This window comes from Tupaia chinensis, unplaced genomic scaffold, assembly GCF_000334495.1.
Source record: "Tupaia chinensis unplaced genomic scaffold, TupChi_1.0 Scaffold000126_2, whole genome shotgun sequence".
NCBI classification, from domain to species: Eukaryota; Metazoa; Chordata; class Mammalia; order Scandentia; family Tupaiidae; genus Tupaia; species Tupaia belangeri.
This window is the reverse complement of record NW_006159594.1, coordinates 3,324,765-3,344,933: the sequence shown is the minus strand read 5'-3', so window position 1 is coordinate 3,344,933 and position 20,169 is coordinate 3,324,765. Positions and strand designations below refer to the sequence as shown.

The 20,169-nt window shown below is 38.9% G+C and overlaps 1 pseudogene; it reads left to right on the top strand.

Moving 5' to 3' along the window:
- Positions 1 to 20,169, top strand: part of LOC102494024 (nucleolin-like) — a 40,977-nt pseudogene that overhangs the window by 15,493 nt on the left and 5,315 nt on the right.

Here is a 20,169-nt window from a genome sequence, read left to right as displayed (position 1 = left end):
TGTTCGTTTTTGTTTGTTTTTTGTTTCCAGTTTTTATAACAGGGAGTCTTTGCTCCCAGAGTGAGACTGAGAGGAGGTAAGAAAACACTCCCCAGGGGGGATGGCCACAGCACAGTCCCTTCTCCTCTACTCTCCTCTCAGGATTTTGGACACACATGCACACATGCTCAGCGTGATTTTCAAGGTGCCAGGCCCGGAACGAGAACCATGAAGTCAGCCATATGGAATCCGGCACATTAATTGCCACACCACCTCATGGCCCAAGGGATGTATTTTATGTAACTGAAGTTGAAAGCATTCAACTACACTTTCTCCCATAGGTAGTAATGCTTTTGTCAACTCTTGGAAATGACCAAAGTTGAGTTTCTTAATCTCTTGAATATGAAGACAGAATATTGATATATCTTTTTAAAGTTTATTTATTTTTTCTATGAATGGGAGAAACAGAGAGAGAGAAAGAGGGAGATAGCACTCCCAACAAGGTCCTGTGATCCACTCCCAGGCTTAGCCAGCCCTGGATCGTAGGCAAGCAGGTGCCTGGCATGCACATTAAGATCTCTGGACTTGAACTGGGAACCTTCTCATGTGGAATTGCCTCTCAAAACATGTCTTGCCACTGTGCCACTGTCTGTTCTCAGAATATTGAGAGTTTAATGATGATTTTTGAAGTTTTTAATGTATGGTAAAATATTACCCCAAATATTTTTTATTAAACAACAAAAAATGCAGCTCATCAAGGGTCAGGTCCTAGGTCTTAGCAATACTTATATCTTCTGTGTGCAGCAAGCCTGCAATAGGTGTTCAGTAAATTAGATTGACTTGTACAAGTCTGTGAGTGCTAACAGGTAGGATAGAGTAGCTGAGCTTTATTTTATTTGGAGTCCTATATAAGAAGTCATGGTCTCTACCCTGAAGTAGTCATTATTTATTGTAATAACATATAACCTGGTAGAAAGAGCTTTCGTTTTCCTCTTAAATTAACTTGAACTGAGATTTCTACAGTAGTCAGGGAGCAATTTTTCTTATATTCCCAATATTTCTGTAATGTTTAGCTGAATCTCTGAAAAAGAACTTTCTTCTCACTTCTTATTTCCAACTCATGCATAAAAGATGTTATTTTGACATTATTTAAAAAGCTAGTTTTTGCTTAAAAGAACTTTTCTCCATTTCATGGGTACCCACATACAAAAATGATCAAGCTCGTTTAAACCTACGGAATGCAAATTTTAATAATATGCATTTTCACTTAACAGATTGGCAAAGTGTAGTAATATTGATAATATCTGGTACTGAACAGGGGAAAGACAATCTTGTATACTAGGAGTAGGAGGCTAATTAAAATGAGTATATTTTGGAAGACTTTGGACATACCTATCAACCTTTCAAATGTGTATCAGTTTCTAGTAGTCACTCCATAAATATTTGCACAGAAAAACAACAGGTGATTCTTGTATTTTTCACTATTGAAAAATTGACAGGAGTGTGCATATCCATTAATAAGAAAATGATAAAATAAAACTACATTTGTATAAAGAAATAAAATTACATTTTTTTTTAAAAAAAAGGTTAGGTTCTACACACACACACACACACACAATATTATATGCATTTTTTTCGGATGATAAAAGAAGTTGTGGTACCTTTATAATATCTTATGGAAAATAGTGTATGAAGTACGTATTTTTAGAAAAAAGTATAGGAGATTTTACGTCAAGCTGTTAATCTATCTCTGAAGGATAAGTTTATAGTAGTCTTTCACTTTCTACTCTGCATTTTTGTATTGCTTTTATAATAATCAAAGGAATTATAAATATTTAAAAATATGTGTACATTGCTTCTTAGAGGCACAGCACTCGGTTCTGGATTGGGTGTGCAAAGATGCATAATACAGGTCATAGAGAGTTTAACAAGAAGCCAGTTGCAAAAAAGTCTGGAAAATGTGGTTTGCCATCTTCTAGCTTGAGCACCATAATAGAGAAAAAGAAAAGGGTGAACTTGGGCCGAGGGCATTTTTAAAAAGTAATTTCAGCTACATAATGAGAAAAGTGGATTGGAGGGAACCAAAACTGGTAACTGATTCATCAATTCAGAAGATGTTGGTAGTAATTTAAGCAGGAAATGGTGGCACTTTGCTTTAGAGAAGTGATAGGAGAAAGAAAGAGAAGTAAATACATGTGAGATTGAAAAAGTAGAATTGGACAGAATTTGGGAATCATCTCTAGTGAAGGACAGCAAGAGTAAAGGAGAGAGCTTCCATTTCTGACTCAGATGGATGGTGGTACTGTTTATTGAGACAGAAACAGAAAATATTGGGTTGTTGGAAAAGTCATGACCCATTTTTGCAAAGGAAAACATAGAAAATATGTCATGACTTTTCTGAAGACCCAATATTTAGGGGAAGAGAATACATTCAGTTTTGGACTTGCTAAATTTGGTATCCCTGTCATTCATCTAAGTGAGTATTCTTTGTGGCTATGTGGGCAGAAGATGTAGATAAGACACACTTTAGCCTATAGGTGGTTCTCGCAGTTTTAGAAATAAATGAAGTCACTAAGGTAGACTACAGAATGCAGAGAAGAAAGCATAAGGCAGAACCTGGAGGAATAAAAATACTTTAGGAAGGAGCACAAATAGTGAAGGCATATGGTGAAAGAATGGTGAGAGAGACTAGAAGAAAACTAGAGTATGTGCTCACCCAGAACCCAGAGAAGAGTGTTGGAAGACAAAGTCATGGTCAATAATTCAGATGCTCTGAAGCTGGCTTTTATTTTATTTTATTTTATTTTATTTTATTTTATTTTATTTATTTTATTTTATTTTATTTTATTTTTTAAGACAGATTTTTGCTAAAACTCATGCTTGTCAGAGAGATTGAGACAGACAGAAAGCAAGGAAGCACTCTCTGGGTAGATGGCCACCCCACAATCTCTTCTCCTCTGTTCTCCTCTCGGGATTTTGGGCACGCGTGACACATGCCCAACATGAGTTTTAAGTCACTGCTTCTGGGAGCCAGCAGGTGGTGTGGTGGTAGAGGCACTGGACTTCCACAGGGTCGACCTTGGTCAAGTCCTGAACCTGGCGGCGTGCTTTCTCTCTCTCTGTAGTCAAAATGAAGAATGATGATGCTAAATGAAATTAAATAAATCTTTAAAAGAATAAAATAAAACAAAAGTCACTGGTTCTTTAACTCTTACCAGTCAACTATGTAAGAGTCCAGTGGCGTAACTATTAAGTCATCTTCTGGCCTTGAAGCTGGCTTTTCAGTGTTGTTTGTGCTTCTATTTCCATGTTCATCAAGTGTGCCTGTTTTTCACATTTCCTTATGGGTAATTTTTCTCTAAGATTAGGTAGGTCTGGGGTACTGTACTATGTATGTGTACTTCAGCACCTGGTGCTGAGGTTTTGTATGTATATACATACCATATGTGCTTGGTATGCACCTATTCTATTTGATCAGTCAGGGGTCAGCAAACTGTCTTGTAGGTTGGCCACTTAATTTTGTAAATAAGGTTATGGGCACTCATTTATGTGTTATATATGACTGCTTCACATTGTAACAGTAGCATTGAGTAATTGCACTGGAGACGATATGGTTTGTGGAGCTTAAAAATATATTTATTATGGGGACCAGCAGTTAGCATAATGGCTATGTTGCTGGACTCCCACGTAGTTGGCCGCGTTTAGGGTCCCGGACCCGGTGGCTTAAATTCACGCCGGGTGCGTGTGCATGCGTGCCCAAGATCCCAAGAGGAGAATGAAGGAGAAGGGATTGCGGCGTGGTCATCTCGCCTGGGGGGGGTGATTTCTCGCTTTATGTCTCTCTTTCTCTCTCTGTCTGTCTGGTGAGTGCACACGCACTATAGCAAAAACCTCTCAAAAAAAAAAAAGAAAAACAAACAAACAAACAAACAAAAAATATATTTATTATGTGGCCCTTTATGTTTGCTGACCTCTGTATTATGGTTCTTGCATTAGGTGTTTAATGTAAGCTAGTAAGATTGTGACTTTGACTTTTTTTTTTTAATTGCCAAAAGATATGACTGCCAACCAGAGAGAGAGAGAGATGGTGAGGTGAGGTAGAGAGAGAGAAAAGAGAGACAGAGAAAACAACCTCAATGGGGTGTGGTCACACCACAATCCCTTCTTCATCTCTCTGTCCTTTGGGATTTGAGGTATGTACCACCTGTGCCCAGTGTTTCTTTCAAACCTCAAGGGCAGGGACATAAACGGCAGTCAGCTGTGTGGGCAGCCTGATTTTAACTTTTTTATATTTCTTTCTTTGGCAGGTTTTTTTGGTCTGTTTTTAAAATCTACTTAATCTGTTTAGGATAGCTGCAAAGCATAGACTATGCCTTGGCAAAATTGGTTATGGTCTATTTTTTTGTTCTGGTAATACCAGAGCCAGGAGGAAGAAAAGCTAATGGATGCTTATCAAGGTCTCTTTTAACATGACTGAGGGGCTAAGTAGTAGAGGAAAACTGCTAGGGCAGATAAGGAGAAATAGGAAAAGAATGAATCTATGCATTTAGGTTGGGCCTTTTCAGCTCTGTGATGTACCACATACTGTGCTAGGTGTTGGGATTTCTCTAGCAGCTCACAACCTATCTAGAAAAGGCAGAATATCACAGTTCCCTACCATGCTGTGACTACGTCAGCACCTTGCCAGGTGCAGTGATAAAGCTATGGAGGAGTGGCGCACCTAGCCCATCCTCAAGTGAAGGAGCAGAAGGAGGTATGATCATGTTGACAAGGGCCAGCAAAGGCCTCAGGTTCCATACTACCATGCAGGGGCTAGGAATGGTTGTGAGACTGTGAAGCCAGGCAGGCCCTCTACCAGCAGAAGTCCTGTGTGAGAAGCAGGGCCCTTGAGGCTGTGCAGTCATGGAGAAAAGGCAGTGCAGAGAGATCTGCTTGTCCATCACCATGCTTTGTCTCCTGGGCATGTTTTCTTTTTCTTTCCTTTCTCCCTTTTTCTTTTTTTAAGATAACATAGTGTGGTTCGAGTTCATGGGAATCATAACCTCAAATTGGTTGATTTCCCCCTTATGTAAAGTACAAAAGTCATCTTGTATTAATATGTCTTTTGACTAGATTTATCTTGCCGTCGGGGATGATAAAAGCTCAGTGAGCTGAGCATCTAACATAAGCAATGAAAGTTGTCTGTGTATATAAAACTCTGAATTGGCTGTGATTTTACTATCCACACCCTTTAATAACAACAAATTATATATCACAGTAATCTTTGTTCTCCCAGTGACCTGTATGAACTATTGTAGTTTGGGCAGCTCTTCAGCCTACTACTTTAATAAAGAAGTGAGGCACATATTTGCAGGTTTGTAATTATTTCTTAATATTCATTGGTTTGGCTTATAAGTAACTGAAGTAGCTCGTTCCTATTATTGGATACTTTAGGAAAATAGCTTTTCATAAGCCTACGATTGAACCAGAAGAATGGATGAGCCCAGGGAATTCTGGGTGCTTCCTTCCTATTCTCCTTTTTCTCCTCTCTCCTTTCCTCTTCCCCCTCTTCCTCGTCCTTCCCTTTTACCCTCTCCTTTCTGCGCACTTTTATCACCCTTTTCTCATTCTGCAGAACAGCTTTCTCTGTAACTTTTGCCTGTGTATGATTCATCTAAGTCTCTCACTGTATTATAACTGACGTTAAAGCTTTAACTCACATTGCTGATTAGGTATTAGCTCTGTTTTCTTTCAGAATATGATTGGCCCAGCTTATCCTTTCAAGTGAGGCTATATTGTAACTAGATTGACTCTTCTTGAGTTAAGCAGTCCTCTTTCATTCCACTCAGTTTGTACGGGGAAGCATACCAGAAAAACAGAAGATTGGGCAGCTTCCCGCAGAAGCACAGAGTGAGAATCAAGACATCATGAGGCATGACTCTTCCCTCCTGGTCTATAACTCATTTTCTACAAACAGTTTCAAAGATAGTATAATGTTCTGATATAATCCAATCTTTATAGATAAAACCATGTATTCATTTCTCTTTTCTCGAAAGGAAGTATCTGAATGTCATAGTCAACTGCTGTCTTGAGAAGCAGCCATGAGACCACTTAGAACATGTCATTTCAATCTGAATCCACAGTTCTTGCTCAGTGATGTTTGTTACAACTCTAGTTCCTATGATCCCATCTAACCATTCTGCAATCCAGCAATAAAGTGGTGCATAGTCCCACCACTCACCTCTTACATGTAGCTGTGAGGACCATTTTAATGTTCATTTAAGAAAGTGAAAATTCCTCCTCTTAGTCTCACAGTGAGAAAGACAAAAATACATACATTAGGTGACCAGCTTAGTGAATGTTCTGTCTAGTAAAATACAGCCCACATCTGGTGATAGGCAGCCTCCTTGCTGGTTTTCTGAGGCCAGATGCTTGGAAATAGTAGTTTATTGGAAGAGCCCTGACTCTTTGGCTTTAGTCTTGTTGCCTTGTCTCTTATACTGTGAAATTAATTCTCTGATCTATCAACAGATATTTTAGAGACATTGTCTTTAGGGTTGTTTCACCTGGGTCTTTGGAAATGTTGTGGACTCTTTCTATCCTTTTCTTCTATTTCTTTTCTTTGTTGCTTTTCTTATTAAAATTTGGTGGTGGAATTCAGTTGTTTTTTTTGTTTGTATTTTTAGTTCTTCAGTAATTAATTATGTGTCATAGAATAGAAATCTAAGCTCTGTGGATGTGCCTCAAATCAGATTAATTTTTTTTCTTTAATCTCTGTTAAGATATTGGAGTATCCTAATTTATCTATGAGTAGGTATCTATGAGACTTAGATTCTGTAATCAAGCTTGTTTATTTCTGAGCATTCTTTCTTGGCTAATTTCCATGTGGTTTCTAAGTTAATTGCATAGAAAAAAATGTAGATTTTTGCACTGTACTGACATGGCTTTTGCATTCACATTTAATCATTTGTACTTTCTCTCATTTTTAAAAATTATTATGTATTTTATTTATCATTATTATTTACTTTGCTATAGGGCACATATGCTCTACCACAGAGAAAGACAGACATAGACAGAAAGTAAGAAAGCAAGTACATCACCTGCTGTCCCCATCTCTCTCTCTTTTTTTTAGAAGGTTTTGCCTTAGGGCTTGTGTTCTCACCAGAGAGAGAGACAGAGACAGTGAGAGGGAAATTGAGAGGGAGGATGGCCACTCCACAATTACATCTTCTCTATTCTCCAGGGATCTTGGGCACACACGCACATGTACCCAATGTGTTTCAAACCACCGTGTCTGGGACTTGAACTGCATTTGGCCATGTGTGAGTCCAGCAAGGTAACCACAGCATCTACTGGTTCCTAACCATTTGTACTTTCTCTATCCCACTAAGTATAGTGAACCATCTTTATACTTATAGCTGTTGAAAAGAATATGATAAATGAGGTATAGCATTAAAATAGTGGAAATCAGCAGTCATTTCATAAACAGCATCAAGGAATGTTGTAGCCAAAAAGTACCCAATGCATCAACCAGTATAAAATATTTTAAAGTAATTAAGGCATTGGCACTTAAATTTTTTTTTGGGGGGGGGTGGTGGCTGGAAGGTACCATGGTGGTAAGGCGCTGGTCTTTCATGTGGCAGATCACAGTTCAAGTCCTGGACCTGGTGGCTTGCTTTCTCACTCTTCCTCCCTCCCTCTTTCTCTCTCTGTGTGTCTCTCTGATCAAAGTGAAGAACAATAATAAATAAATTTTAAAATGTGTGTATTTATGTGTTTAATGTGTTTTTCTTACTGTGGCCAATAAGAGTTTCTGATTTCTGGCCTCATACTCTTTCTCTTCAGTACTTCCCAACTCTAGCTGTGTTGGGTTATAGGCTCACCTCATAGAAATCATTCCAGATAAAACAATCCAGAACCATAGGGAATATCTGTGTCATAGGAAGACACACAGAGGATTAATTGTGTCATGATGTGTAATGTAAAGTGTTCTGTATAGGGAATGAAATAGCTGGTCATTATCCTGGGATTGATCTTTCTGCATTATGTGAGTTACTGCCCTCCAGGTATTTTCAAGATGAACATAGAAATCTAAGAAGTCTGCCACACAGAGCTATGAGAGAAAGGTTAGAGGTAAATGTGTCTTTTAAAAAGAAAATGTGGGACCAGCAGGTGGCATGGTGGTTAAAGGTGGTTGGACTCCCACATGATTGACCATGGTTCGAGTCCTAGACCTGGTATAAGAAAGACTAATCCTGTCTTACACTGGAAGCTTGCTTACTCACTTTCCTTCTCTTTGTCTCTCTCTGATCAATTTCAAAAAATATAAAAATAAAATAATTACAAGGAATAAATTTAAAAAATATATATATATATATATATAAAAATGCAGATCTTACATAGTTAAACTCTAGTTTGAAACCAGTGGTCCTTGAGACAGCAGTGGTTATAAAGAGGTCTCTTGCAGGGTTGGAGCTCCAAGGTTACGTAGTTCTCTGACAGTGCCTGCACTACTATCCTCTCCATGTGCAGCGATTGTCTTATTTACCTCTGGGGTTGGAGTTCCTAGCAGAGACTTGGAACATAGTAATGTCTGGTTGAAAGTGTGAAAACATGAATAGAAAAGGTTTCAGCCCTCAAGTTTCTGTGGCACGCTGACTTTTTAAACTTAGGTACAAAGATTAAACAGGTAGGGACCAGCAGTTAGCATAATGGCTATGTCGCTGGACTCTCATGTAGTAGACCGTGATTCGAGTCCCGGACCCAGTGGCTTAAACTCACGCAGGTTGCATGTGCGTGCATGCCCAAGATCCCGAGAGGAGAATGGAGGAGAAGGGATTGCAGCATGGCCATCCCCCCTGGGGGGGGTGATTTCTCGCTTTCTGTCTCTCTGTCTCTCTCTGTCTTTCTGGTGAGCGCACGTGCCCTATAGGAAAAACCTCTCCAAAAAAAAAAAAAAAAAAAAAATTAAAAAGCCTACACTGGAAAAACAAAAAAAAAAAAAAAAAGATTAAACAGGCTATCAGTGAAAGAAAAGTACCAGACTGGTATTTTTAAGAATCTCATTTGAGTAGCTGAACATTTTTAAATTTGCCCATTTGTTTCCTTTGGAAAATTTTTTAGGAGTAGAATTGCTGTTGCAAAGGTTGAGCTTATTTCCATAGTTTTTGATAAATATGACTGAGGTGTCCTCTAGAAGTTTATAACAGTTTACCATGAGACTGCTGGCATCCTCTTCTTCTCCAACAGCACATATTTCACCTTATTTGTGTTTGTGTCTCCAGAGCCAGCACTGTGGCATTTTATCAGAGCAGTTGGCATATTGGGGGAAGGAGAGAATATAAAATGTTTACAAAATATCTAAGATGACTATGGTACAGATATTTGGCAGATTTTTTTATTTTGATTTTTTTTTGTTCAGTTTCCTCAAATTGCTGTGACAATTTATTGATCTCTATTTTACTATCTCAGTGGGAAGTATCTTTTTAAAAAGCTATGCTTTACTGTTCTGAAAATGTTGTCTTAAAAACTTCCCCAATCATGCTAATTAATTTAGTATTTATACCAAGTTTTGCATCCTCAGTAACCAGACAGGAATGAATTAGTGGATGGCCAGCTATTATAAAAATAGGATAACTTGGATGATGAAGGTCAACTGAAATTAAGCCTTGATGTGGATGATAACTTAGGGAATGGTGGGGACTGGTGAATTTGAGACTGTAGAAATGGCGGGGTGTGTATCCCTGGTATTTCTGAATTCTTCCAGTTTTCAAAAGAAACTACAAATCATTTTTATATAAAATAGGTGTATTTTATAAGGGGCATGAGCCAAGAGAAGTTATTCTTGAACAACCATTCATTTATGGCTTAAGATCTGTTCCCTCCTGGGAACCAGCAGTTAGCATAATGGCTATGTCGCTGGACTCCCACGTAGTCAACCGCGGTTCGTGTCCCGGACCCGGTGGCTTAAAACTCACGCTGGGCGCGTGTGCATGCGTGCCCAGGATCCCGAGAGGAGAATGGAGGAGAAGGGATTGGCGTGACCATCCCCCCGGGGGGTGATTTCTCGCTTTCTGTCTCTATGTCGCTCTCTGTCTGTCTGGCGAGCGCACGCGCCCTACAGTGAAAATCTCTCAAAAAAAAAAAAAAAAAGATCTGTTCCCTCCCACTTCAGTGAAATTTTTTACATAGGCGGGATGAGTATAATGTTCAGTACCAAATAGACATTTGAAGCGTTCCTGTTTGTCTCAAACACCGTTTTCCTGTGGCTGCTTCCCTGTGACCATTTGTTTATTTTTTCTTGCTGTTCTGAAAGTTTATAGGTTCTGTGCAGAAATGGTTCCCTGAGGAATGTTCTCTGCATTCCATCCCAGGTCGGGGTCTATCTGTCTCTTTGCTGAAAAGTTCCAGACACACCCATTGTACAGATCCCAGGCAGAAGCAGAGGCAAGAGTAGGCATGTGATCTATGTCACTCACACAAGGGCAACAGCTTCCCCAGGCCTTCCTGATAGCTTTCGGTTGATGTAGATCTACCTGCATAATCTGTGTAGGCAGGTATAATTAAATTCTTTAAATACATTTCAAGGCTAGGCTTAATAAGGTATCTCCTATTCACCAGCCTCTGAAGGATTAAACTGTACCTTCCTCTTCTGCTTCCGGGAAGCATCGGATTTTTCTTTATCTTTTTTTTTTTTAACTGCCAGAGGGTGTGCACCCTTGCTAGGGTTTTTTTTTTGTGTGTGTGTGTGTGTGTGCGTTTGTGTAGAGAGAGAGAGAGAGAGAGAGAGAGAAAGCATGCCCTGCTCCATGGGGCATGGTCACACCACAATCCCTTAGCCTCCATTTCTTCTTTCTGTCAAGATTTTGGGCACATGTGAACATGTTCCTTGTGTGTTTTTTCAAGCCACTGGGGTTGGAATTTAAATACTCACTAAGGCCAGATGAATGTCTTGTTAGATGGCTCATAGAGCTTTGCTTCTACATTATTTGATGGGTAGAGGTCAACAGTAGTGACTATAATTCTTACCCATTTGTCTTATTGCTAAACCTATTGAACCTGTCTAAATTGATTTCTTCTTAACTGCTTCATTGATTTGCTAACTTATCAATTGTTTCTCCCTACTAAAATGTAAGTTTTGTGAGGGAAGGGATTTTTTTTTTTGAGAGATTTTTGCTATAGGGTGCGTGCACTCACCAGAAACACAGAGAGAGACAGAGAGACATGGGACCAGCAGTTGGCATAATGACTATGTCACTGGACTCCCATGTAGTCGACCACGGTTTGAGTCCCGGACTCGGTGGCTTAAACTCACGCCAGGCGCATGTGCGTGCGTGCCCAAGATCTGGAGAGGAGAATGGAGGAGAAGGGATTGCGACATGGCCATCCCCTCAGGGGGGCGATTTTTCGCTTTCTGTCTCTCTGTCTCTGTCTGTCTGGCGAGTGTACACGCCCTATAGCAGAAACCTCTCAAAATAAATAAATAAAGCAAGAAATCATCCCTTTGAGGGGATGGCCACGCCACAATCCCTTCTCCTCTATTCTCCTCTCGGGATCTTGGGCACGCATGCACACGCGCCCGGCATGAGTTTAAGCCACTGGATCTGGGACTTGAACCACGGTCGACTACATGGGAGTCCAGTGACATAGCCAGTACGCTAACTGCTGGTCCCAGAGAAGGGATTTTTTTTTATATTGTTCTCCTTAATGTCTAAAACAGTGCTGCTATATTAAATGAGTATGTGTCATAGACTAGTTTTTCTCTACTCTTTGTGTGCACGTGTTGTTTCCATTTTTATTTCCTTCCTTTTTTTCTTTCCTTCTTTCTTCCTTTCTTTCTTTTAATGTCCATACCACTGTATCACTCCACTCCCTTGAGTAGCAACATTTCATTCACACAGGGGCAGCCTTTAGTTGGCTCCTGTCATTATTTTCCTGCTTAGGCTGACAGTTTCATATGGCAAGGCAGAAAGAGCAATGGAAATAGGATAGAATTGAAGCAAATAGATCCATTCTTTCTCTTTATCTGTTCAAGAGAGACAATAACACCTCACTGCCTGTCTCACAGGTTTGGAAAATGAAATAGGATGACATCTGAAGGAAGGCCTTATAAAATACACTGGGATACACACACACACACACACACACACACACACACACACACACACACTTTTGCAAATCTAAACTGACATACCTCTCTGCCTTTCAAGGATCAGAGCACCCCAAGTGAGAGCAGTTAGACCCAGGGAGCCGATTTCCATAACCTCCTGCTTTATTCATGTCCTGTGACATGGGTAGTAGTATCCTATTTTAAAAGTGAAGCTCCAGATCTCAGAGATGTAGGGTTTTGCCCAAGTATTGTTGATCAAGTAAAGGCAAAGGCATGCTCAGATCTAGATCTTCTGATGACAAATAATAGTTCTCTTTTCACCACCCATTATCTGTTAGGTTGAGGCAGGGAAGAAGTAGGCCCCCAGCTTCTGCATGGTGATTCTAATCATATGTGCTTGAATAGTTTTGTAATTTGTTAATGTGTGATGCCACTAAACCTGTGCTAGTGTTACTAGGATAGTATTTAATTGATAGATAGTTATCTTCCTATCAAACACTGTACAGCTAGTCAGGTCAGAAATTAGCTCTTTTCTGGAACATGCTGATTAAAAAGGGGCTGACATTGAGTGACAGTAGAGCTGATTGAATGAAGCAGAGCCTGTATTTGCATCTAGACCTTGAGTCTGACCTGGATTCGTAAGTTAGTTACTCTATGACATCTCAAGCCAGAGATTAGGGATGCCTGCCTACTCACACAGATTCTGCTCTCATCAGATGCTGGGTCCTAAAAAAGGCATATTAGTTTGTTGCTTCTGGGAAATCTCAAGGGAACCTGTAAAGACTCCTCAGTTACCCAGCAGGACCTTGTGCAGCTGCATGTGGAAATCAGGATAATTCCGGCATTTCTTAGGCATTTTAATAGAGCACTGATTACAGATTGCGGGCACCTGGTGGTGTTTTTGTACTGAGGCTGAAGGGTGTAGTTCCAAAAGACAAGAACTGAGCTTGACAGATTCCTATTTTCCTACCCTATTGTTTTCCAGGGCCTGGAATAGGTACTAAGAAATCTTTACAGGAGCTAATCCAGGCTCTTGGCATGGTTAATATGTGTTTTCACCAACATTAAAACATGCATTCCCAGAGCGAGAATGGATGTGTGCCTTTGCCCAGGGTGTGTTCTCCTGCCAATGGATGAGAGCACTGAGACTGTGACTGTAGGAGGGTCTCCTGCTAGTTGAGGGTTAGCACAGAGACCTGTGGGTTGGGACATGGCCAGTTATTCTGTGATTTTTGGACTGCGCCAAGCTGTTCCACTTGGGCACACCATCATTGCTTTTGGCCCCGACAGTCAAATGAGAAAACATAAGCTGTGAAAACTCAAAGGAAAAAAAGGTGATAGCCAAAAGTCAAGGTTTAGAAATCTATGAACTAGGTATTCTAGTGCAGCCCTTAATATCATGCCAATTTCCAAGAAAAAGAATGAATCTGAAAACAGTTCCCCCGTGATTAATGATCTTTTCTCTTTCTCTCTTCTTCCTGCTCTCCTGACATACCACCTGTTCTCACTTTCCATGAATTTGGAACTGCAGTATTTTATACTATCATTTTATGCTTTTTTAACTTTTACATGTAAGAGCACTGCATTAAACTAGAGAGCAGGGTCTAACTTAATCTTGGCTTTACTACCTATTATTTGTGTGACTTTGGAATTACCTTCTGACCTTCAATCTCCCTGAGTAAGATAAGAGAACTGGATGAGAAAGAAAATCACCAAGGTCTCACATCCAACTATTGAAATTCTAAGCTTGAGAAAGCCAAAATTCTGCTTTACCCATGCTTTTCAATTTAGATATAAGCTGCTGGTGGATAGGACCCAGAAAGTTGTCAAGGAGTGGTTGTTGGTTGGCTTACTTGCTTAGGCCCATCTCTGTAATCAAGTGGATGAAATTTCCCTTGTAAGAGCCTTTTAAATTCATGAAGTTCAGGGCTAGTTGCTGCTAGGAAAGCAAAGGTTACTTAAAGCACTGGCAGCAAAAGATAGAAGGCACAGATAGAGTGTGAGGAAGGAGGTAACAAGGAGGGTCCAGGTTGTGCTTTGGAAATGCCAGAGGGGGGTAATACAGCAAAGGAAGTGGAAAGAGGAGTTTCCCTTGAGAACCAGCAGAAACCTTTGAAATATGTGCCTTTCATATTTAAGCTTCCGGCTTGGAAAATAGCCTGCAAAGTTCATAAAACTGCCTCATGGCAGCCATCCAAGACCTGGGGAGTTGACTCCTATTGCAAACTGCTGGTCCCAAAAGGAGAGTGGCAAATAGCTGTGGTGAGGCTTTGGTGGTCAAAGATCTATGGTAGCATCCCTCCACTAATATATTGTCAACTCCCACATTTGTGGAATCAAGACACTCTACACTATCAAAACTACGTGATTCACTTTGCTAGCCAAACTGCATGATGTGCATATACAAGATATACAGAAAAAAATTGACTTCAAACTGCAGTCTGATTTGTATCTTTGCTGAACAGAGATGATAACATTATTTCGTCCACCAGAAAGCAAAGGGGATCAGAGGCAAAACTGGAAAGTAGTAGAATTTTTCTTGATTTACCTAAAATGGGTTCTTGCCTCACATTATCCTACCTTCCTCATTTCTTCAATATGAGATAATAAGCAAGAACACTCTTCTTAAGAAATGCTTCCTAAGTTCAAATCCCTGATCTTTCCTGGAAACACTGCATGATCTAAAATAATTTACTTAAGGACTGCAAGGTTTAATTTCCTCATCTGTAAAATAGAGTCTCTTTCTCCAGGGCATAAAAACATTAATAAATTAATATATTAATAATAAAGTCATATATGTAAGTGCGTGCATCTCTTGTATCAGAATCTTAGGTAGATGATGGAAGTGGAAAGTTATTTTGGAGGCTAGGAGAGAGCCTTTCTATTAGGTCATTGAGAAAATTATGATGTATTTTTCTGCTTTCCTATACAAAAATGTGTCATGACTTTCCAGACAAACCAATATCACCATTGAGATTAGACTGTACAGGCATATATTCATGAAGTTAACCAATGGGGAGACCTATTAACATTAGAATTCCAACCTTGGCCAGTTCCCTATGAGATGAAAAGTGTCAATGAATCTTATTGGAAATTTCATTGATGAAATTGAGCCTCAAAGGGCAGTGTTTTGTCTTTTAAACATACAAGGTTAGTACAGTTACGTGTTGCTTAATGATGGGGATGGATTCTGAGAAACGCATTCTTAGGCAATTTTGTCATACAAATATCACAGTGTCTTTCTTATTCATAGCCTTTCATAATCTTATGACACTACTGTTGTACACGTGGTCTGTCACTGACCAAAACATTGTTATGTGGTGCATGGACTGTGTAAATAGGTCCTGGAAGTGTCACATTTATTCTGTGCCCCTCTCTGCCGGGAAAGATTTCATGTCAGAGTATAACACAGTTAACATATCAATTACAGAAACTCATTGAAGTTCTCCTAAGAAAGTGTAAAGTACTGATATTCTCCAAATTGGATTCAAGTGGAGAATATCATTTTTAAATGGATGCTAGATTTAGAAAGCATTTTGAAGAACTTTTGCTCTGATTTTAAAATTTTCGAAGATACATAAACTCATTTCAACTATATTTTGGGGTTTTGTAGGTTTTCTGTGTTTAAAAATAGAGGTTCTCTTCAAAGACTCCTTATCTTTTTAGTATTATATTCCAGGTCTGTTCCAAAATAGAATTAGCTTAATCAAGAAAATGTAAAATTTACCCAAGAATTGAGTCATCGAATATCTCACATAAAAGGGTTATCTTATGCTTGCTGTAGAATTTATTCATTTATTGTTTGTTTTCAATAGTTGCTATGTTTTTGTTAAATCCATGACTTCTGTTATAAACCAAACCCTACTCAAAGGGGAAAATATCTGAACCACTGCCTAGGCCTTCTACTTCTTTTTGTGCATGGGTTTAGTGCTTTTTCCCTCTTCTGTCTTTTCTTCAGTGTCAGTAAAAGAAATGTACTAACTCAGTAAGTAGTATAGAACCTAGCATATAATTAACAATGCTTACTTTCATCTGAAGTCAATCTTTGTGTGACATTGGTCTGTGTTTGAAGGTGGTTAAAATAAATTTAGTAATTGCTAGTACTGTCTATCATAAGTAATGTTCTCAGACCAATATATGGTTTTCTTAGTTTGCCAACTAGCTGTTAGACACTATGACACACGAGCTCAATAAAAATTGGGAGATAACAAGAATTTAAGCTATTTTTGTTTGATTTTCTCTACAGCTCTTAGTTCTTCACCTTTTATATTATTATTATTATTATTATTATTATTGTTAATTCCCAGAGAGCATATGCACTCATTTAGAGGAGAGAGACAGGGAGAAAACACCCTCCAATTGGGCAGTCGTACCTCAATCCCTTCTCCTCCATTTCTCCATCCTGTTGTGATTTTGGGCACACATGCAAACATGCCTGGCATGTTTTCAACCACAGAGGTCAGAGTTCAAACTGCATCAAGTCATGTGGGATCCAGCTCCCTTACTGGATCAGCTCTAAATTCACTTGCAGAGACCTGTCTCATATTTTGGGTTGGTTATCCTATCATAGTCCCCAGTATGCACATTTCAGCCTGGTTATCCCTTGAGTACTTTATTTCTGTTGTTCACTGTGGAATGAGTACCCTGACACTGTAGAATCAACTTAACTGGTTTTTAAAATTTAAACTGGTGAATGTAGAGGTTCTAGTTTAGAATCCCTTGGAATCAGTAATGCTTACGGAATTATCTCACCTTCCTTAACAAATCCTCTAAATGGTATGTCTTGTCTAGTTTTTGTAAGCAGAGATTTATGTTTTTGTTTGCTTGTTTTTCTTCACTATGTCATTTGTCCAAGTTAAGATACAGTGATTGACAACATCATAAAGTACACAACACTAAGCACAGCTCTATAGTTTGAGTGTAGAACAGGTTTATTCTTTGGATATTAAACCTACAAGAAAAATGTTCTCACTGAACGTATAAACAAGAGATGAAAATAGTCTATGTTTTTAATTGAAGACAGACATGAGTCACTGACTCAGAGAATCCTGTGAACAAGTGTCTTTTACTCAATAAGAGCTAGTATATACGGGAGGAGAAATGTTCTCATGGTATTTGATGGCCTGATGGTGGAAAAGAGATTTTTCCTTTCCTTCTTTAAAGAACTAAGCATTATGCCCAGGGCTATTGTGTATGGTTGTGTTGTTTTGCAATGTTCCGAAGGCTTGAGCCTGAGGGTGCAAGCTCAGGCTACCATGAAGTTAGTACTCTGGTCAGTAGCACTAGCTTGGGCCCCAGCATATAGAGATGCAATTGCTCAGAGGAATGATGTCATTTTCTTCTCACAAAAATGTACTTATTCACCACATTTTGTTCTTCTTTTTCACAACTTTCTGAGGGCAGGAGTTTACCAATTTTACCTTTGAGGTTCCCAGCACCATGCCTGACTGGAGTCCAAAAGAGAGTTGGGCAGAACAATAATTGGATCTCACTAAAATGTATTTTTATATTTCTTCCAGTTTTGGGCAAAACATGTACCTCAAAACCAAAATGTTTTAAGGAACACTCTAGTTAAGTTGTAGTGGAGTAAGGAAATCATCCAGCAGACTCTGTCCTACATTCTTATTTTAAAATCCAGAGATAATCATGCTAAAATTTTAGTAGATTTTCTTCATGACATCTCTGTCTTTTATATTAATAGGTTTATTTATTTATTTAATTCATTTATTCATTCACTCCAAGGGCAAGACAGAGAGATAGCACCCCCAATATTATTTTGACACTGCAATCCACACCTAGCTTCAACCAGCCTGGAATCATGACAGCACTATGCCTGGCATACTCAGAGATGTCTCTGATATGAACCTAGAACCTTTCAGTATGGGTCAGCCTAGCAAAGCATTGTGTTTTACTGCTGTGCCACCATCCACCCCTAGATACTTCTTTATGAATATAAACATACATATAAATATACACATTATACATTCATGAGCTCATTTTCTGTTTGTAACTTCCTTATTTTGCCCCATATTATTTCATGTTTATTTTTCCAAGTCAATATCTAGAGATCTATGCCATGATTTTTAAAAGATATGTAATATTGTGTTGGATGGATGACTATACTATATTTGACCAGTGAAGATTGATGTATAATGTTTTGCTCTCATGAATGGATCTAAGGCAAGCATACATCTATAATACACGCTTGCATGCATGTTCATACCATTTTCTCTATCGGTAGAGATGCCAGTTCAAAGTGTTTCAACTCAGGCATATTTGGTTTTTAAGTTTATTTCTTTCATGCTTAAGAAAGATTGAGAGAGAAAGAGAAAGGGAGACACATTCCCAATGTTATGATCCACCCCAACCTTCAGCCATCCCTGAATCATGGTCACATGCATGCCAAGAGAGCTCAGCAAGGTCTACAGACTTGAGCCAGGAAACTTCCTATGTTGGATTGTTTCTCAGAACGTCATATTTTAACACTGTGCCACTGTCTGTCTTCTTGACTCAGATATTAATTTCTGTGAGAGAGGAATTAGAATACTTCCTTATAATCCTTAGACCAGTAAAAGTGGGTTAAACATGACATGATTTACCATTTATAAAAACACATACCTAAAACTTCTAACCTATAGTTTTGAAAAAAACTTCAGAGGATACATTTCCTGAGTGGTTGTCTTGATTGTACATTTGAGATTGAATATGGAAATACTTTGTCAATCATGAGTGCTATACAAGTGATAAATTACTGGGGCTTTAAAGATTATCTGCGAAATACTCTCATCTAAGGAATCTTTTTTGTTTATTTCATAAATGATACATTAAATAGAAGAGGTCTTCAAAAAGTTCTTAGAAAAATGTATATTTTGACAAAAACTATGCATGGATTTCACAAATTGTATCAAAATAAATGTGTATTTTAATTCTACTTTTCCATGAATCTTTTGAACCCCTCTATACAAGGAGGAAAAATCCAAATGCAATGGCTCTGAACCTGACTGTGCATCTGAATAAACCAAAAAGGTCACCAAGAAAACAAATGTAGGGACCCGTCCTGCATATCCCCTGAATTTCTGTGTCCAGGACTTGGGCTCCCCAGATGGTTATATACCGTCTTTGGAGTTATTCCTCCAAGATATTTCTTTGTTTATCTTCAAATATTTTTCTAGCAGAATAGAGACTATGTTTAGCTTTCGTTCATACCCCTATAATTTTTATTTTTCCTATTTCAAAATTTCTGGATCCTTCAAGGATGTTGTTATAGGATTTTCTACATGCCTTATTGTTTCAGTCTCAATTTTGTAAAGCTTGTAAATCCTTAAGTAAACGTTCTCGATCTGTTGTTTTCATCCAGATTCCCATAATGGCAAGCCCATTTTATAACCCTGTTTTGTTGTTTATACTAAAAGAGCCAACAGCCTGAACATCATGCCAGGCACATGTGTATGCATGTCCAAAATTCTGAGAGGAGAATGGAGGAGAAAGGATTGTGGCAATGGCCATCTCCATGGAGCGTGATTTCTGTCTGTCTTTTGCACACTCTCTCTCTCTCTCCCTCAAGTGCACATGCCCTTAGCAAGACAAACAAACAAAAACAAAGTTAACCAGCAGATGGCACAATGGTTATGTCACTGGATTCCCACATAGTCGACCACAGTTCGAGTTTCGGACCGGCTGCTTAAAACTCACTCCAGCCACATGTGCATGCATAACCAAAAATCCCAAGAGAAGAATGGAGGAGAAGGAGTTGGGGTGTGGCCATCCTCCCTGGGGGATGATGTCTCACTTTCTGTCTTTCTGTCTTTCCAGTGTGTACACATACCCTATAGCAAAAATTTCTTAAAAATAAATAAATAAATAAATCTAACAAAAAATCATTATTTCATTGGTTTTGATATGTGAAATCAGAAATAATAAAATTGATTTGCTATGGATAACAAATTCCATTTTTTGTTTTTTAGAGAGATTTTTGCTATAGGGCGCATGTGCTTGCTGGAAAGACACAAAGAGACAGAAAGCAAGAAATCACCCCATAGGGGGATGGCCATGCCACAATACCTTCTCTTTCATTCTCTTCTTGGGATCTTGGGCACGCACAC